The following is a 21,798-nucleotide window of genomic DNA, read 5'->3' on the forward strand; positions in this document are numbered from 1 at the left end:
CTCCCTAACCAACTACGATCCATAGAAATCAGGCCCCCTGGTCCCATATGGCCTGGTTGAGATTCTAAAATGGTTTATGCAGAAAAAGAAAAAACAGCACCACACCTGTCCTCAGGTTTTGTGTGGTATTACAACCTTGCTCCATTTATTTCAATCAAGTAAGCTGCAATACAACACATAACCTGAGGACAGGTGTGGTGCTGTTTATTTGAAATTTTTTAAAGAAATCACCTCTGTTTTTCTAGTCATTGATAACCCCTGTAGACAAACTGTGTAAAGCAGCCTGCGCAGCATTTTTGTTCTTCAGAATCCTGTCTCCCCCGACCGACAGCCTTTCCTTCAGGGCAGTGCTGCACTATTGAGTCCTGTAAAAATGGCACATACCAGTGGAAAGATGCCCAAACAGAGTACGTTCGGGCCAATGAATGGCATCTGCAGCTATGCACCAGTCTACGTTGGCACTGCCTTCTCAATACTGTTGCAGAAACCATTAACGCAATGTCTTCCCAGTCTGACCAACAACATATATTAGAAACTCAAGAACCTATAAATATTTGCTGACATTTTAATACCACAAACTTGACTACGTCTAGTCTAGAGTTGCCACCTTTCCTGCAAAAAATAAAATAAAAATACCGGCCATGCTAATTTGCATAATTCATTATATATGCGTAACGTCACAGGATACACGTATGGGGAGAAATTTTGTCCTATTCTGACCCCTATAACTTTTTTATTTTTCCTTATACGGGCCTGTATGAGGGATAATTTTCTGCGCTCGATCTTTAGTTTTTAACAGTAGCATTTTTGTTTTGATGTGACTTTTTGATCGTTCGTTACTAACTACAACTACCAGTATGCCCTGATACAGTCTGTGGCTCAGCACCTGCCCCAAACGAAAACTACAACTCCCAGCATGTTGGACTATATAGTAGTATATAGTATAGGTCAGTGTTTCCCAACCAGAGGTGCCTCCAGCTGTTGCAAAACTACAATTCCCAGCATGCCCTGATACAGCCTATGCCTCAGCAGCTGCTCCAAACGAAAACTACAACCCCCAGCATGTTGGACTATTTAGTAGTATATAGTATAGGTCAGTGTTTCCCAACCAAGGGTGCCTCCAGCTGTTGCAAAACTACAATTCCCAGCATGCCCTAATACAGCCTTTGGCTCAGCAGCTGCTCCAAACGAAAACTACAACTCCCAGCATGTTGGACTATATAGTAGTATATAGTATAGGTCAGTGTTTCCCAACCAGGGGTGCCTCCAGCTGTTGCAAAACTACAATTCCCAGCATGCCCTGATAAAGCCTGTGGCTCAACAGCTGCCCCAAACGAAAACTACAACTCCCAGCATGCCCTGATACAGCCTGTGGCTCAGCAGCTGCCCCAAAGGAAAACTAAAACTCCCAGCATGTTGGACTATATAGTAGTGTACAGTATAGGTCAGCGTTTCCCAACCAGGGGTGCCTCCAGCTGTTGAAAAATTACAACTCCCAGCATGTTGGACTATATATTAGTATATAGTATAGGTAAGTGTTTCCCAACCAGGGGTGCCTACAGCTGTTGCAAAACTACAGCTCCCAGCATGCCCGGACAGCCGTTGGCTGTCCGGGCATGCTGGGAGCTGTAGTTTTGCAACAGCTGGAGATGCTCTGGTTGGGAAACATTGGAATAGCATATGGTGCAACATTCCGGGAGTTGGAGGATTGGTTGGATAAATACCCGTCATTACATTGCCGGTATTTTTAATATAAAAATACGGGCCAGGTGGCCACCCCCGTCTAGTCAGATGAGATGTAAAGAGTAAAGCCATCCCTTCCTACAGACATTCACTGTAATACTGTATCTGATAGAAAGGTAGCATTCGTATGGGGAAAGTATGCACAGGCTGCATATGTGGGGGGGGCCCAGCTGCGTCCTTCTCTGGGCACGCTGCACATTACATAATACAGAACAGGCGGGTTTCCACCAAGTACAGTGATTTAACCCATTCCAGCCCCTGATGCTGCCACGTATTATGCAATGTGCAGCCGGTGCCTTATCCTCTGGACAGGGTTTAGCATCTCCCAGGAATGTCAGCCTTGGAAGACACACCATACTTCTCTTGGATTTGCGTAGTAAGGGGAGGGAGGGTCACAAATCATTTGCAGGGGGAAATGCCTGTGCACACAAGCTGGTACCTGCTGGAGAGGCTGCTCCTTAACCCATTCATCACCTTGTAATGTAATCCTGACAAGACAGTGGTGCTGAAGTGCTTAGAGCTGGTGTTTCCCAACCAGGGTGCCTCCAGCTGTTGCAAAACTACAACTCCCAGCATGCCCGGACAGCCGAAGGCTGTCCGGGCATGCTGGGAGTTGTAGTTTTGCAACAGCTGGAGGCACCCCTGTTGGGAAACACTGGCTTAGAGTCTCAGCTCAACCAGAACAGCTTATCCATGCAGCGCAAGCAAAATAAAGTCTGAAAAAACCAATGGATGCTATACAGTAGGGCAAAAAGTGATAGCAAAGTTAGGCTGGGTTCACACCACGTTTTTGCAATACAGTTCCCGTTTCAGGTTTTTGATTTAAAAAAACGGATTCCTCAAAACCTGACTAAACTGGATCAAAACGTGTGTATAAAGTTTTATCTGTGTACGGTTTGAAAAATGATGTCCGGTTGCATCAGTTTTTTAAGAAAAAAAAAAAAACGTATACGTTTTGAACTTTTCACTTCATTATGAATAAAGTTTCACTTGTTTGATTGAAATTCCAAGAAAAAAAAAAGTGGAAAGTCAAAAACCGTATTCTGTACGTATTCCGTACGGTTCTCTACGGTTCTCTACGGTTCCCATTAACTCGTAGGTAAAAAACGTAGGTAGGCCACGGTTTTCTGTCTGGAAAAAAATTTAAAAAAAGTAAAAAACCGTATGGCTTGAAAAACGGAGACAACCGTATGCAATATGGTGCATACGGTTTTGAATGGGAAGTCTATGGGCAGGGTTTTCTGTACGGTTGCATAAGGTTTTTTTTTTTTATGAAACCGTATGCCGAAACCATATAGCAAAATCGTGGTGTGAACCCACCCTAACCTAGCAAAAAAAAAACAAAAAAAAGTCATTAGGAATTGTGCAGGGAGAACATTGAGCAGAAAAAGTAAAGCCAGATCTGGGTGCTGCGTCTCCAGGTATCAGACTGTGGTGGATAAAGAGAACTCCAGCTTTATTGGAGCTACCCTTTATAGGGGTACTCCGGGGGCTCCAGAAAGTTAAACAGATTTGTAAATTACTTCTATTAGAAAATCGTAATCCTTCCAGTATTTATCAGCTGCTGTATGCTCCAGAGGAAGTTGAGTAGTTCTTTTCTGTCTGACCCCAGTGCTCTCTGCTGACACCTCTGTCTAGGTCAGGAACTGTCCAGAGTAGGAGCAAATCCCCATAGCAAACCTCTGGACAGTTCTTGACATGGACAGAGGTGTCAGCAGAGAGCACTGTGGTGAGACTAAAAAGAACTACTCAATTTCCTCTGGAGCATACAGCAGCTGATAAGTATTGTAAGGATTACGATTTTCTAATAGAAGTAATTTACAAATCTGGTTAAGTTTCTGTTGTAGAGTTGATTAGAATCCCCCCCCCCCCCCCACCAGAGAACCCCTCTAAACTGTGTCAATTTAGCTGACTGCCTGTGTGTACACCCCCTGAATAACTTCCCAAGAGCCCCTGTACTTCTCTGTCACCTACTTTATACGGATCTGTCTGCCATGACGTTCTGTAGAATTTTTGGGAGAAGCTGGTAACCCCTGTGGGAGCTGTAATGTTGCCCATATTCAGTCACTCAGTTTTCCCAGAAACAGATCTAACAAATTGTTGAATAGAAGCTGTAACCCATTCCCAAGTTTCCACAGTGATTTTTGGGGTTTCCTTTTTGTTTGTTTTTTGTATCCCTGCTGTTCAGGAGCTAAACAGTTCTTACATTTTAATTTACATGACCGGATAAGAGCTTGTTTTTTGGGGCATGAGGCTAAGTTTTTAAACTACCATATAATTATTTTTTTTAAATCTTTTTTAAAGGGTGCTCCGCTGTTCAGCGTTTGGCACAAACTGTTCTGAACGCTGGAGTCGGGAGCTCGTGACGTCATACCCCCGCCACCCTCTTGATGCCACCACGCCCCCTCCCATAGACTTGCATTGAGAGGGCGGGGTATGATGTCATGAGGGGGCGGGGTTATGACGTGACGAGCTCCCGATGCCGGCTCCAGCGTTAAGAACAGTTTGTTCCAAATGCTGAGCAGCAGAGTACCCCTTTAAAGGGGTTTTATCATGTCAGCAAAGTATTTCCTATCCAGCATTCCGGGTCCCATCTCCATTGTACAAAGCATTGTAATGAAGAAATCTGTGTCCCTGTAGCAGAATGTGACTTATGCAGTGATTGACTGAGGCGCACGCACACCCTCCACACACCCTCAGCTACGGGGACACAGTTTTCTTCTTTACAGCGGGACACAGTTTCTCACTCCCTCCCTGCTACCCTCTCTCATAGGGACACAGTTTCTCCCCATCCCCGCTCCCTCTGACTCCATCCCCTCTATTCTCTCAATGGGACAAGGATCCCACAGTTTCTCCACACATCTCCCCATCCCTTAGACAGACCGTGGAGTGCAGCCAGATAAAAGCTCCACAGCCTTTGTCCCACCTGCCTGCACATAAACCATCCACCCCACTACCTGTTGCAAGACTACAACTCCCAGCATGCTCTTACAGTGATGACATATTGGGGGTTATAGTCTTGCAACAGCTTGCAGGCAGATGTTAGATGTGTTGCGCGGGCAGGTTGTAGAAAGGCTGTGGAGCGCTCTTCTGCACTAAACAGTCTGTCTAAGGGATGGGGAGATGTGCGGAGAAACTGTGTCCCTATCCCCGTGAGATAGGGTAGCGGGAATTCAGAAAACTGTGTCCCCGTACCGGAGGGAGTGCAGAGTGTGTGCGCGCCTCAGCCAATCACTGCACGAGTCACATTAGGCTACAAGGACAGAGGCCGGCATGTATCATTGTAGGTGTAAGTGAAGCATTTATCATTGTAGGTGTAAGTGAAGCATTTATCATTGTAGGTGTAAGTGAAGCATTTATCATTGTAGGTGTAAGTGAAGCATTTATCATTGTAGGTGTAAGTGAAGCATTTATCATTGTAGGTGTAAGTGAAGCATTTATCATTGTAGGTGTAAGTGAAGCATTTATCATTGTAGGTGTAAGTGAAGCATTACTCTACACCTTTGTTTTGTGTGCTGGTAATGTGGAGGAGCACCAAATATATTAAATCGTCCCAGAGCATTTGATAAAATTTTGTGCAGGTCACCTTTTTAGAAATTTCTCTCACCAAAAAGCAAAGCTAAGTCTGGGCTGGTGTAGTTTTAGAGACTATTCAACGGCTTTGAGCCTTTTTTGCGCCTTTTCACAAAAGGGCGCAGTTCATAAAACCCTTCCATATCATGTCTATTGCCAAAATCAGTGGATTGCAACTCACAATCAGCAGAAATGTGTAAACCAAAAAGGCGCAAAAAAGGTGCAAATAAAACCTGCTTTCTCCTTTTTTAGACACAAAAACCAGTCTAAAAGACAATGATAACTGTCGGCCAGTGTTACACCAGCTATTAGCAATGAAAGCTAATATGACTGGTATCTCCGGAACCGGACCGCAGATCCGGGTAAGTGATAATTCGTTGTAATCTGGTTCACCCACACTATAACCCCACATATTGGGTTGTCAGTTTCCCTTTAACATTTGTTAGATATTTGTTAGGATTCATAAAAATGAACAAAAACAAATTCCTCCATGCCACCTTGAGTGAAAACTCAAAATATACACAAATTATATACAATTTACACCGGTGTAGTCCCCTCCGTGTAAGCTGAATGCACACCAAAAAAGGATTTCTGCTCTAAAGTACACTTATATAGTGTCCCAACATGTTTCCATCCCAAAAAATCTGAATGCAGATAATGGAGTTCATCAGGGGACAGAGACAACAGGATTATGCAGCAATGATCTTGATCACAGATAACATGACTACAGGGATAAATCAAAAACATGCCAAAATTGGAAACGGATGCCACGGTCCAAATCAGGACCACTCACTCAGATCCTGGATAAAATAGGTCAGTCAGTATTTCCCAAACAGTTTGTCTCCAGCTGTTGCAAAACTACAACTCCCAGCATGCCCGGACAGCCGGCGGCTGTCCGGGCAAGCTGGGAGCTGTAGTTCTGCAACAACTGGAGACGCACTGTTTGGAAAACGCTGAGATAAGTATTCCTTTCACAGGTCATCCAGAGAACAACTGAGGGGTCCAGGATGAAGAACTCGTATGGGTCCTAACTCTCTGCTGACACCTGATGCCCCTATGAGGAACTGTCCAGAGCAGGAGAAAATCCCCATAGCAAACCTATGCTGCTCTGGACAGTTCCTGACACTGACAGAGGTGTCCGCAGAGAGCACTGTGGACAAGACAAAAAAGAAATTCAAAAAGAAAAGAACTTCCTCTGTAGCATACAGCTGCTAATAAGTACTGAAAGGATTGAGATTTCTAAATAGAAGTAATTTACAAATCTGTTTAACTTCCTGGCACCAGTTCATAAAAATAAATAAATAAATAAATAAAAAGTTTTCCACCGGAGTACCCCTTTAATTTAACCCCTTTAATTTCCACAACTATACACGCCTACTAACAAAACCCCTTCATCCTCTTACAAAGAGAGCAAAAGAGATAATTAAACAACTCCTGATTCCTAACAATATAAAGTTACTGAAAAATAGACAAATACAACCTAAATGATATAGGAAATCAGAATAAAAAAAAACTCCAAGTGGGCCCCACATGAAGCACATGACCCTAAGTGACGGCGGTTCTTTCTTCCTCCGGTCATGTTTTCACCCAGATGATCAGGAAGAAGCTGAACAAAAACGCGCCCCAAGGGCTAATAGCTGAAGAGGGTGAGAACAGAAAACCTTATCTGCAGGCTACAAATTCTGAGCACATGCCGAATGCAGAACATCCCAAGAATTTACTATTTTCTTGCGTTAACTCCGCAGAGACACACAATAAACATACAACATACAGATGACGTCAAGTATCTCATCGTTCAATCAAGTAAACAAGTATTTCCAGAAGCATCCTTAACCCATTAGGACGAAACCCATTTTGACCTTAAAGGGGTACTCCACTGCCCTCGTGACATCTCGGCCACGCCCCCTCAATGCAAGTCTAAGGGAGGGGGCGTAGCGGCAGTACTCTGGTGGGCAAAATAAATGTTTGTTGCAAGAAAGTTAAACAGATTGGTAAATTATTTCTATTTAAAAATCTTAATCCTTCCAGTATTTATCAGCTGCTGTATGCTCCAGAGGAAGTTGTGTTGTTCTTTCCAGTGTGACCACAGTTTTCTCTGCTGCCACCTCTGCCCATGTCAGGAACTGTTCAGAGCAGGAGAGGATTTTTTTTATGGGGACTTGCTTCTACTGTATACCGTATTTTTCGCCGTATACAAGACGCACTTTTTCTTCCCCAAAACTGGGGGGAAAAAGTCGGTGCGTCTTATACGGTGAATACACCCCTATCGCGGCGGTCCCTGCGGCTATCCACAGCCGGGACCCGCGGCTAATACAGGACATCACCGATCGCGGTGATGCCCTGTATTAACCCTTCAGACGCGGCGATCAAAGCTGACCGCCGCGTCTGAAGGGAAAGTGATTTCACCACGGCGGTCCCGAACAGCCCGACTGAATAGCCGGGTTAGTGCTTACAGGACACCGGGAGGGACCTTACCTGCCTCCTCAGTGTCTTCTCCGTTCAGGGATCCCCTGTATGGCCGGCGCTCTCCTTCCTCGTCATAACGTAGTCGCGTACGTGCGTCGGCGTGCGTAACGACGTGATGGCGGTGACGGAGAGCGAGGATACCCGGCCGGCAGCAGAGACATTCCGGAGCGATGGGGACGCGGCGCCAGCAATGGAGCGACATCCAGGGCAGCGGTGACGGGTCCGGAGCGGCGGGGACAAGTGAGTATTACCTCCTATGCAGTGGTCTTCAACCTGCGGAACTCCGGATGTTGCAAAACTACAACTCCCAGCATGCTGGGAGTTGTAGTTTTGCAACATCTGGAGATCCGCAGGTTGAAGACCACTATTGGGTTCAAAATCTTTATTTTTTTTAATTTTGCACCTATAAATTGGGTGCGTCTTCTACGCCGGTGCGTCCTATTTGGCGAAAAATACGGTAGTTCTTGACACATACATACAGAGGTGTCAGCAGAGAGCATTGCTGTCTAGAAAAAACTCCACAACTTCCTCTGTAGCATACAGCTGCTAATAAGTACGGAAATGATTAAAAAAATTTAAATAGAAGTCATTTACAAATCAGTTTTACTTTCTGGCACCAGTTGATTTGAAAACATTTGTTCACCAGAGTATGGCAGGGATTTATTTATTTATTTTTGTTTAATTTACTCGGTAAAAAAATAAATACAATAAAAAAATACATAGGATGTAAACAATCCAGATATGTGGTCCTTACAAAGTGACATATTACAAAGGGATTGTCCACTGGCTCTGTCGCCCAATATGGACGATTTAGCATCATTTGCACAATTTTTCTTTTTCACTTTTTTTGGCAGGTTTTTGAGTTCAATTAAAGAAATTGTGCATGTAACATAATAAAATGATGTGATCTCCAAAATATATGTGTCAACATAGCGACAATACATGAGGCCAGTATCAGACGAGTGAGCTCAATGCTCCATCAAAGATGTACGGGGGGTTTTGGTTCCGGCCATCAGACCTGTGGTGGGGCTGAGAGTTCTAATAATAATAAGGGCACAAGAAAAGCCTCTGCATTGCGCTTGTCTGAACCTGGCCTCGTGCCTAGTGGAGATCCAGCAAAGTGTTTTCTGTAGCTCACCGATACCGCATCCACTTCATCAACAATGATGTTACAGCCGCTCCGCGCTCCACTCACAAGAACCGTCAAATAGAGTAAAAATAAACACAGCTTCTATGCTCTGTGTTCTTCTTTAACCCTTAAAGGGGTACTCCGCTGCTCAAACTGTTCCGAACACTGAAGCCGTGAGCTTGTGACGTCATAGCCCCGCCCCCTCGTGCCATCACGCCACTCCCCCTCAACGCAAGTCTATAGGAGGGGGCGTGACGATTGTCACGCCCCCCTCCCATAGACTTGCATTGAGGGGGCAGGACGTGACATCACGAGGGGGCTATGACGTCACGAGCTCCTGGCGCCAGCTCCAGCGTTCGGAACAGTTTGCACCTTTAAAGGGGTACGCCGGCTCTAAGACATCTTATCCCCTATCCAAAGGATGCAAGTCTACGAAACTCCAGCCCCCAACTTCACGAAACTCCAGCCCCGTAGTAGTGACCCTTCAGACACGGAGCGAACATCACTCTGTGCAGCTGCCACAGGTGGGTGCTGCATGAGAGATTACGAGGGTCCCCAGCGTCGGAACCCCCATGATCAGACATCTTATCCCCTATGGAAAAATTCAAGTGTAGTCACAGCACCGGTAAAATATCCATTTATTAGAAATCCATTAAAAATTCAGGAGATACAAAAAAGGTGCAGCCAGCAAGCTGGCTGCACCTTTTTTGTATCTCCTGAATTTTTTATGGATTTCTAATAAATGGATATTTTTACCGATGCTGTGACTACACTTGGAGGTAGTGAAGGAGGACTGATTGCACGTGCACGGAGAAGGTGAGCGCTTCCCATTTTTTCGTATCTTATCCCCTATCCTTTGGATAGAGATAAGATGTCTTAGGGTCGGAGTTCCCCATTAAAGAGTGTTGAGATCGATTTTCATTGTTGCACTGCAAAAGCTATAACTTTTATTATTGCGTTACGAGACGTCTCATTCACCTGACACAAAGCCGGGAGAGAAGGCGCCAAGAACACACACTTTACTTACTTTACTTCAATGTTTGGTCGGTGTCTGAACACTCAGACCCTGACCAATCAAAACGTTTGATACGTCTCTAGGACACAACAAAAGCTTTATGTTATGGCAGTGCCCGATTAACTCTTTCTGGGAATGATAATGGTGGTGGTGGTGGGATAGCAATATTTTTTTAATTATTATTATTATTATTAACAATTACATTAACATTTTCCACCACTCACCATGTAATATAAAAGAACATTACCCTTATTCTGCAGGTCACCATTTCTCTTTTTCTCTGTTAACAGAGCTGTATTGCTCTGGTAAATAGACCTCCATTGGTCAGTCCATCAGAACAACAGGAGATAATTCGGGATGTCCTATTTTTTTTTCTTAAAGGGGTTCTCCGGTGCAAATTATTATTTTTTTTTTTAAATCAACTGGTGCCAGAAAGTTAAACAGATTTCTAAATTATTTCTATTAAAAAATCTTAATCCTTCCTGTACTTATTAGCTGCTGAATGCTACAGCGGAAATTATTATTTTTTTGAAACACAGAGCTCTCTGCTGACATCATGACCACAGTGCTCACTGCTGACATCTCTGTCCATTTCAGGAACTTTCCAGAGCAGCATATGTTTTCTATGGGGATTTTCTCCTACTCTGGACAATTCCTAAAATGGACAGAGATGTCAGCAGAGAGCACCGCGCTCATGATGTCAGCAGACAGCTCAGTGTTTCAAACGGAATAGAATTTCCTCTGTAGTATTCAGCAGCTAATAAGTACAGGAAGGATTATGTTTTAATAGAAGTAATTTACAAATCTGCTTAACTTTCTGGCACCAGTTGATAAATAAAAATAAATAAAGTTTTTCACCCGAGTACCCCTTTAACTTTGGTAAAATAACAGAATCCTGAAGAACCCCATTAAAGTCAACGGGATCCATCAGGACCTGGTGGTGTCAGCTGTGCTCCGACCCCTTCCGGGTTCATTCAGCAAAAAAGGCCAAAAAAGATAACATAACACCATAACACCAGTGTGAACTTATGAATTTAGTCTAAGCTGTAGAAGCCAATGTAGCCCAAAACCAGCAATTTATAGAATAATTAATGCATTTGTTTCCTAGTATGGGAAACACAGCAATGCTAACTAGGTGTCCTTTTTATTGGTTACACTTTCTTTTTTTTTTTTAAATGTTAAAATCTTACTTATTTTTGTCATTTTTTATGATCCCAACAAAAGAACAAGACCATGCCAGTTTGTGAACGTTCATATAATACACTGGAAAGCTTCTGTACTGCAGTATATTAGTATGTTGCGCTTTTCAGCTTAACAGGTGTCCATTTTGTCACACCCCTAAGGTGCCACATTTGTCTGTACTATCTAAAGGGGTAAGAAGAAGGACAGAAATGATGGTGTTATCTCTGATCCCCACCTTTACAGATGACACAGATTGCTGATGGTGCAGAGAGCACTGTGCTCAGACTGAAAAGAACTACACAACTTCCTATGGAGCATACAGCAGCCGATAAGTACTGGAAGGATTAAGATTTATACATAGACGTATAAAGTGTCAGCTTTAGATATCTGCAGAGGATACACATTAAACACAGCCTAGATGTACCCTAAGATATCGTACCAGATCTGCCAAAAAAGTTTACAAGTACAAAGGTTGAAGTTATTAACCAAACAATCACTTGTACTATCACTACACAAAGTAACTTGGTAAATATTGGTAGAAAAATACATTAAAGTCTGAAGCCTTTGTACAAGAAAACACCGTGTGCCAGGGCGCATTGAATCTAGGAGCACCGTTTTTTTTTCTTTTTTCATTATAATTTCTTTTTCTTTCTTTGTGCCGTGAGTTATATATTTACCAGTAACATTTTTGTGTGTGGGTAGGTGGGGGGAGGGGGGGAAGAGTTCTTGCATGGGGGGCACTGATGTCCACCTCTGAGAGAGATTTGCAGTTTCTAGAAATATGCGTTTTATGACATGTTCAGAATATATTATTGATATATTTTTATTTATTTATAATATTTTACATGATATATCCTTTATATTAGCTAGTACCGTATATAACGGTATATAAGCCGAGTTTTTCAGCACGATTTTTCGTGCTGAAAACGCCCCCCTCGGCTTATACTTGAGTGAACTCTCCACCTGTCAATCCCTTCATCAGTGGTCTTCAACCTGCAGACCTCCAGATGTTTCAAAACTACCACTCCCAGCATGCCCAGACAGCCATCGGCTGTCCAGGCATGCTGGGTGTTGTAGTTTTGAAACCTCTGGAGGTCCGCAGGTTGAAGACCACTGCGGCCTTCGTCATCATCCAGTCCCCCCTTTTGTTTTGTACTCACCTCCCCTCGGCGGGCAGAGGCCCCCCCTTATGAAGATGGACAGCCCGGAACGAGTAATCCTCCCCACCGGACGGTCCCTGCAGCATAAATGGCCCGGACCAGCTCACCCTAACTTCCCGCCGAGGGGAGGCGAGTACAAAACAAAAAGGGGGTCTGGATGATGACGAAGGCGGCATAGTGGTCTTCAACCTGCGGACCTCCAGAGGTTTCAAAACTACAACTCCCAGCATGCCTGGACAGCCGATAGCTGTCCGGGCATGCTGGGAGTTGTAGTTTTGAAACTTCTGGAGGTCCGCAGGTTGAAAACCACTGATGAAGGGATTGACAGTCGGTGATGATGAAGGGGGGGGGGATGATGACGGGGGTCTGGATGATTACATGGGGGGGGGGGGGGGATTATGTATTTCCCACCCTAGGCTTATAGTCGAGTCAATACATTTTCCTGGGATTTTGGGGTAAAATTAGGGGCCTCGGCTTATATTCGGGTCGGTATATATAATTTTTATTTTTAGCAAGCCTACTATAATTCTTAACATTGCAGCAGAGTATCAAGAATGAGTTGATCCTTGAAGTGCATATCTCACAAAAATGTTCCTGGTGGCCGAATATAATTCCAGAAGTGAAGACTGACACAAATGGAGCAGTAGAAAGAAGATAATATTTGGGTGCATTCACACCACGTTTTTGCAATACAGTTCCCATATCAGGTTTTTGATGAAAAACGGATTCCTCAAAACCGGACTAAACTGTATCAAAATGTGTGTGCAAATTTTAACCCGTACACGGTTTGAAAAATGATATCCGGCTGCATCCGTTTTTTCAGAAAAAACAGTATACGTTTTTAACTTTTCACTCCATTATGAATAAAGTTTCACTTGTTTGATTGAAATTCAAAGAAAAAAAACTGTGCAAAGTCAAAAACCGTATGGTGAAAACCGGACGGAACTGTACACACATACGGTTCTGTACGGTTCCCATTGACTCACATGTTAAAATAACATATACGGTTTAATACGGTTTTTTACCCGGACCAAAAACCGTGGTAGACTACTGGTTTGGGTACGGGGGAAAAAAAACAGACAAAACCGTACAAGACGCAAAACGGATTCAACCGGATGCATCGTTTGGCATACAGTTTTCAATGGAGAGTCAAAGCATATGGTTTTAACATTGAAAATGTATACGGGAACTGTATTGCAAAAACGTGGTGTGAATGCACCCTTACTCTGCATAACTACACTGCTCAAAAAAAATAAAGGGAACACTAAGATAAAACATCCTAAATCTGAATGAATGAACTAATCATATGAAATATTTTCGTCTTTACATAGTTGAATGTGCTGACAACAAAATCACACAAAAATTATCAATGGAAATCAAATTTATCAACCCATGGAGGTCTGGATATGGAGTTGTGGTAGCCCTTGGGGGGTGTATGGTAGCGGTGGTATGGTATAGGTATATAAGGGGTTAATGTTAACCCTAGAAAAGTTCGTGACGCCAGGCTGAGGGCTGGTATGCTGAATCAGTGTTCCGGCCTATCGCCGCCCTTCCCAGTAACGATAGGTGCATAAAATAACTGAAGGTCCACAAGGAGATTTGAACTTGAATAACGTTTACTAAAGTACTTGCAATATTCACGGTACAGTCACAGTCTCATACAAACAGTCTTTTGGTTACTTAGTGACTGGCAGTAGTTGCGGACCTTGAGCTAGACAATAAGTCTCTTAATTTAGGAAGAGATTTGCAGATCCGTTCGGATTTAGGGGAGGTATTAGGTCCGGAGATGCTGCAGAGTGTTTGGGAGCTGATACACTCTATAATTATAATCGTTCAGCCGTTGCCACAAGGCTCGGGCCTAACTCACTGTGATTACTGCTGTACAGGTCTTGCTTGCTTGACAGCCCACGAGGTAAGAGAGAGAAACATGGCCGCCGCTCCCTTTTATGGGCAGGGGGCGTGGCGAATCTGATTGGTCCGAACGTCTGCCATTCACCTTACATGGTGTGATGGGATTGCTTATGTCACAGGATCTATATACATTATAAAACCAAAACGAGGCTAAAGATACCAAAGTGAGGCCTGGAACGCATCCAGAGTGAGGCTTGGAACGCATCACATGACCAGAAGGCCCTGCAACACCATGGAAACAAGTAAATAACCATTTATTTACATTTATACTATACTATTTATATTGTCTATGCATAAATTACTATTTATATGTTAAGATAGAGGCGATTAGGGGTAGACTAGATTACAGGGATCCCTGCGTCCTAGGGACTCTGGCTATGGGGACCCATAAATAGATAAGTACTGTATGAAATGCGGTACTGGGACACCGCAAGGTCACACGCCAAATCAAAGTGGAAAACCACACTACAGGCCAACCGCACCAGCATATGGTCTCACAAGGGGTCTGAGAATCTCATCTCAGTACCTAATGGCAGTCAGGCTACCTCTGGCAAGCACATGGAGGGCTGTGCGGCCCTCCCAAAGAAATGCCACCCCACACCATTACTGACCCACCGGAAAACCGGCCATGCTAGAGGATGTTGCCAGCAGCAGAACATTCTCCACGGCGTCTCCAGACTCTGTCACATGTGCTCAGCGTGAACCTGCTTTCAACTGTGAAGAGCACAGGGTGCCAGTGACGAATTTGCCAATCTTGGTGTTCTCTGGAAAATGTCAAACGTCCTGCACGGTGTTGGGCTGTAAGCACAACCCCCATATGTGGACGTCGGGCCCTCATACCACCCTCATGGAGCCTGTTTCTGAACGTTTGAGTGGACACATGCACATTTGTGGCCTGCTGGAGGTCATTTTGTAGGGCTCTGGCAGTGATCCTCCTGCTCCTCTTTGCACAAAGGTGGAGGTAGCGGTCCTGCTGCTGGGTTGTTGCCTCCTACGGCCTCCTCCACGTCTCCTGATGTACTGGCCTGTCTCCTGGTAGCGCCTCCATCCTCTAGACACTACGCTGACAGACACAGCAAACCTTTTTGCCACAGCTCGCATTGATGTGCCATCCTGGATGAGCTGCACTACCTGAGCCACTTGTGTGGGTTGTAGACTCCATCTCATGCTACCACTAGAGTGAAAGCACCGCCAGCATTCAAGTGACCAAAACATCAGTCATGAAGGAACTGAGAAGTGGTCGGTGGTCACTACCTGCAGAACCACTCCTTTATTTTGGGCGTCTTGCTAATTGCCTATAATTTCTACCTGTTGTCTGATCCATTTGCACAACAGCATGTGAAATTGATTGTCAATCAGTGTTGCTTCCTGAGTGGACAGTGTGATTTCACAGAAGTGTCATTGACTTGGAGTTACATTGTGTTGTTTAAGTGTTCGCTTTGTTTTTTTAGATGTCTAGGTCAACGTGGGTCTATGGCAATGTTTCCCAACCAGAGTGCCCCAGGTGTTGCAAAACTACAACTCCCAGAATGTCCCGACTGCTGAATTTTAGTTTTGCAACCAAATACAATTCCAGAAGTGAAGACTGACACTAATAGAGCAGTAGAAAGAAGAGAAAATTACTCTGCATAACTATATAGATTTTTAGGTCAATGTGGGTCTATGGCAGAGTTTCCCCCAACCATAGTGCCTCCAGCTATTGTAAAACTACAACTTCCAGCATGCCCGGACAGCCAAAGGCTGTCCGGGCATGCTGGAAATTGTAGTTTTGCAACAGCTGGAGGCTCCCTGGTTGAGGAAACACTGGTCCCCTAAATGGACCGCTTAGAGACATTTTAATTTTTTGGAGAAAGAACCCAAAAAAATGTATAATATTTTTTCATAGTGACTATAACCAGAAGTTATATAAGTGTAGGAAAGTTTGCTAAATAACATCTGGATAGATCAAAGCTGCGTAACAACAGGATCTTCAGTATGACAAAGATGTTTTTTGGCTGCGGCCCTGAAATTTCTTCACCTGTTTCCTCACTCTCTGTATGACCCGGTGGGCTGCGGGCCAAAAAATCTTCACGAATCACACCCCTTCCTGACTGAAGGCATGTGCGCAGGAAGACAGACACAGATGACAAATCACCGGCATGGAACACCATCGGGAGAACGGGGACAGCGCGACTGGACACCCGATATGGCAGGGAAATCATTAGGGGCTCTAAATATTTACCCACAATCGTCTGTTCCGATACCGTGTTTATTTCTCCTCAGAGACGTCTACGTATCAAGACAAGACCGATCGGTCAACGTCTCGTCCTTCTGTTACTGCAGACGAGGATGTAACTTAGAGACACTAAACCAAGAAATCAATGAGCGAAAGGGACAGGGAGGGTAAATGGTGATGGGTAAACGTCTAATGCGTTTGTTGCTTGTATTTGTTTTCTTTTCGAATCTACCTCTAATGACCAGTTACATTTTTTAACGTTTTGAATTGGAATAGTCAAAGCCATTTTTAAATACGTTTTTTTTTACTGATGCGGCTGTAAGAACCTTTGTTTTTTTGCAACAGAAATTGTTAAAATTAAAAAAAAATACTCTGTAATTAAATTTTTTAAGCAGCATCAATGTAGAAGAGAAGCGTTTTCAGCCTTTTTTTTTCAGGCTGCAACATGAAAACAGAGAGGAAGGGGTTATAGAGCAGCCTGCAGTGATTGGATGAATAGACCAAACAAAGAACAGCAGACTCAGGGAGGAAGTAAAAGCATGGTGAGGGCGGACTCAGTGTTTACCCTGGACATGCCCCTTTGTGAGAAGTGGATGCAGAGGCTGATAAATCGGTCCGATTATTCATGCTCGGTCAGCGAGAAGGGCCCGCCTCCCGCTCTTCCACAAGCTGCGCCAAACAGTGGCATTCTTACTTAGCAATGCTACTGTCACGCTGTAACTGGGAGGGATGTAGTGTCGACGGAACGGGGGGCTTGGTGTAAGTGAGAGACACACGTGCTGCACATAGCTCTCTCTGCTGGTAGAACTTCCGCCTGGACTGTGGCGTGTCTAAAAGGGGCTTGAGCCTGTAAGGTGGGAAGAGAGTGGTCTGTAAGTGGGAGAATTGGGGGGGAAGGGGGTCTAAGAGGAAGACAGAGGTTAAGCCCATTTTATAAGTTGCTTCAGTTTCCAATTTAGATGCATTGTAGTAATAAAAAATAAAAAAATTGAAGGTGGACAAACTAATATGTCTGGATAGAGGAAGTCTAGGTTTCCTACAGCTGCATAACCTACCATTATCATGTTATAAGATTAATAATTAACCTGTTACACAAAACTAAATTATGGCCAACCTCCACACAGGTAAGACACTCCCTGCAAAAATAGGAAACTGACTGCAAATCACTGACTGCAAAGAGACAAATTGGCTAAATAACAGTACAGGGCGATATACAGCAGTACTTAGCAGTCTAAGCTGGGATTGAGAGCCTGGGGGGTGAGATCGAATTCTCACCTTAAGTCCCTTTAGGCTCGCTCTGTCTTTTTCAGGCTCTCGGCAGCCACCCCCACAACCCACTCTTCTTTCCACAGACTTCTATGGGCAGCATGTAAACTGATCCCTCAGCGAGCTGGTCCATCTCCTGTCTCAAGACAAGACTTGAACTGTTTCTAAAGTTACACTCAGCATAAGAGCACAAGGACAGCCTCACACAGGATCATAGGTATACACTGTGAAAACATAAAAATCGGTGTATTTCCATACTAATAATTTTTCCAATTAATATGTATATATGAATATCTTTTTTCATAGATTCATGGAATATGTAAAAAAAAAAATCTATGGATTCATAACATTTTGTGTAACCAAAGACCCTCTATATGCTGCCATATAGACACCCTGCACATGACTTTATGCCTGACAGACGCTTTGGCCATTAATCATGATCAGTCTCTCCTCCCCGCTTGACCAGTAATAAGATTATCAGGTTTCCTTTGTATGGAGCCCTTAATACAGTACGTCTCCTATTCCCGTGCAAGAGCCTCTACTGTGTCTCCCATACCTTGTTTTTTTGTCTGTCCGATTTCACATATAGAGCCAGTGAGGGGAATTTATCAATCAATTTAGACAGCTTTATTCGTCGAAATTCGTCACAGGAAAAGTCGCAAAAAAAGTTGTCCGGACCATATCTAGAAGAAATCACAGGGCAATTCAATCCTGCCCTATATTAGCTGTAGGGCAATAACAGGACAATTCAACCCTGCCCTATATTAGCTGTAGGGCAAGCACAGGACAATTCAACCCTGCTCTATATTAGCTGTAGGACAAGCACAGGACAATTCAACCTTGCCCTATATTAGCTGTAGGGCAAGCACAGGACAATTCAACCCTGCTCTATATTAGCTGTAGGGCAAGCACAGGACAATTCAACCCTGCTCTATATTAGCTGTAGGACAAGCACAGGACAATTCAACCTTGCCCTATATTAGCTGTAGGGCAAGCACAGGACAATTCAACCCTGCTCTATATTAGCTGTAGGGCAAGCAAAGGACAATTCAACCCTGCTCTATATTAGCTGTAGGGCAAGCACAGGACAATTCAACCCTGCTCTATATTAGCTGTAGGGCAAGCACAGGACAATTCAACCCTGCTCTATATTAGCTGTAGGGCAAGCACAGGACAATTCAACCCTGCTCTATATTAGCTGTAGGGCAAGCACAGGACAATTCAACCCTGCTCTATATTAGCTGTAGGGCAAGCACAGGACAATTCAACCCTGCTCTATATTAGCTGTAGGGCAAGCACAGGGCAATTCAACCCTGCCCTATATTAGCTGTAGGGCAAGCACAGGGCAATTCAACCTTGCCCTATATTAGCTGTAAGGCAAGCAAAGGACAATTCAACCTTGCCCTATATTAGCTGTAGGGCAAGCACAGGACAATTCAATCCTGCCCTATATTAGCTGTAGGGCAAGCACAGGACAATTCAATCCTGCCCTATATTAGCTGTAGGGCAAGCACATGGCAATTCAACCCTGCCCTATATTAGCTGTAGGGCAAGCACAGGACAATTCAATCCTGCCCTATATTAGCTGTAGGGCAAGCACAGGACAATTCAATCCTGCCCTATATTAGCTGTAGGGCAAACACAGGACAATTCAACCTTGCCCTATATTAGCTGTAGGGCAAGCACATGGCAATTCAACCCTGCCCTATATTAGCTGTAGGGCAAGCACAGGACAATTCAACCCTGCCCTATATTAGCTGTAGGGCAAGCACAGGGCAATTCTACCCTTATTTTCTTTTTTTAATTTCTTTTGTCTTATCCACAGTGGTCTCTGCTGACACCTCTGTCCGTGTCAGAAACTGTCCAGAGCAACATAGGTTTGCAATGGGAATTTTCTCCTGCTCTGGACAGTTCCTGATCCGGGCATCAGGTGTCAGCAGAGAGCACTGTGGACAAGACAAAAAAGAAATTCAAAAAAGAAAAGAATTTCCTCTGTAGCATACAGCTGCTAAAAATTACTGGAAGGGTAAACTTTTTATAGAAGTCAATTACAAATCTGTTTAAACTTTCTGGCACCAGTTGATTTTAAAAAATAAATAAATAAAAAAAAATAAAAAAAAAAGTTTTCCACCGGAGTAGCCCTTTAAGGTCTGTGCGACTTTTAATACAAATGTTGCACGCCCCACTACTGCTCTGCGACATTTAAACAGAGCAGTTTAGCGGCCATTCATCAACGTCCATGCGCAATTTGATAAATTTGGTGCACGGACGCCAATTTGGCCAATTAATCTAAAGTGAACGAAAACCAAGTTCACTTTTTTTAAATGCCTGATCAATGTCTCCTAGATCAGTGGTCTCCAAACTCTGGACCTCCAGATGTTGCAAAACTACAACTCCCAGCACGCCCGGACAGCCAACGGCTGTCCGGGCATGCTGGGAGTTGTAGTTTTGCAACATCCGGAGATCCATATAGTTTGCAGACTATTGTTCCAGATGCAATGCTTCTATGGAGACGTATATATCCACATATTGTACCTGATAGAGCCTGTATGGCCTCTATACATTGGCATTAGAGATGAGCGAACTTACAGTAAATTCGATTCGTCACAAACTTCTCGGCTAGGCAGTTGATGGCTTTTCCTGCATAAATTAGTTCAGCTTTCAGGTGCTCCGGTGGGCTGGAAAAGGTGGATACAGTCCTAGGAGACTCTTTCCTAGTACTGTATCCACCTTTTCCAGCCCACCGGAGCACCTGAAGGCTGAACTAATTTACGCAGGATAAGTCAACTGCCGAGCCGAGAAGTTTGTGACGAATCGAATTTACTGTAAGTCCGCTCATCTCTAATTGGCATACAGGCCCTGCTGTATGCATGTGGCTTTGTTGCCTTCGGATACAGCTCTGGGTCACAATCGGCACAGTACCCTCCTACCTGCTTTTGGCATTGCTGGGGGGTTCCAGTGGTAAGATATACTCTGTACACAAGCAATATAATAAAAATACATATACTAGGCTGATTTCCCCGTCAAAATCGAAGACACAATCACTGTAAGTCTGAAAACAGAATATTTTCCGTCGAGATCTAAAATATTTATGAGGTAGAAAGATGTGTCGGGAATAATTATTCCGCTGACTGGCGGTGGCTTGCGGAGGAGGAAGCGGCGACACGAGCTTACATTTCCCTCAGAACAAGGCTGACACATACTCTGACATCTGTAAAACATAGACATGTGTAAGCTTATACAGCCCACCATACCCATACACGTACAAGAGTCTGGTGAGTTTTGGGTGAGTCCATTAGAAAAACCTCTCACTTAAATGGGCACTGTCATTGAAACTATTTTTTTGCTATTGCACTCCTTATGGTAAATAAAAAAATCCTTCTAATGTACTTTGTTTTAAAAAAATGAAGTTTTTTTAATGTTTTATTTGTGTCCCTTCTTGTCCAGAGCACATTTCCCCCCCATCTTTGGCACAGACTTTGGACTCCTGCTGGCCTGGCAGAAGTCCAAAAACAGGAAATGGGTGTGTGCAGCCTTAGCCAATCATAGCTTATCTCACACACTGAACTGCTCTGGGCTGTGTGTAGCAGAGTGAGGGAGGAAGTTCTCCCCCATATGGCTTCAGATGAGGTCACCCCTGCTGGGGAACACCCCTTCCCAGTCTGTGAACTAAGACTGAGCAGAAAATACAATGAGCAATATCAAGGAAGAAAACTAAAAATAATAAAATTAAAGGCAGGGGGTGGTTTATCATGAAGGGGGCAGTGAACTGGAAGTATTATAAAATTTATTAAGATCACGACAGGTACACTTTAAGAAGGTCTCGGAAACAAGCTTTCCCCGGTTTGTGAAGTTTTAAAGTAAACAGGGATGAGCTGTAATGCCACACACAACCCAGCAGCAATGATTTTCTTATCCTGTCCAGCCCCTTCAATTCAAGTAGATTTACAGCAAAATGCCTCTAAAAATGCATAAACATTTGCTTCATAATTTAATAAAAAGGATCCAGCAGTCCAAGGGTACTGTAAAACTTGAAGCTTTACTTATTCCATATAAAAGTCCAAATGAACATACAGTCCTCGACGCATTTCGTGGCAAATAACTTCATCATAAATGACACGTATGATTAGGTGGTTTG

The 21,798-nt window shown here is 43.8% G+C and overlaps 1 protein-coding gene across 8 annotated transcripts in view; it reads right to left on the bottom strand.

Moving 5' to 3' along the window:
• EHBP1 (EH domain binding protein 1) overlaps positions 1 to 21,798 on the bottom strand; it is a 430,856-nt gene that overhangs the window by 374,511 nt on the left and 34,547 nt on the right. The window lies entirely within an intron of this gene.

The sequence above is a fragment of the Hyla sarda genome, chromosome 3 (assembly GCF_029499605.1).
Source record: "Hyla sarda isolate aHylSar1 chromosome 3, aHylSar1.hap1, whole genome shotgun sequence".
NCBI lineage: Eukaryota > Metazoa > Chordata > Amphibia > Anura > Hylidae > Hyla > Hyla sarda.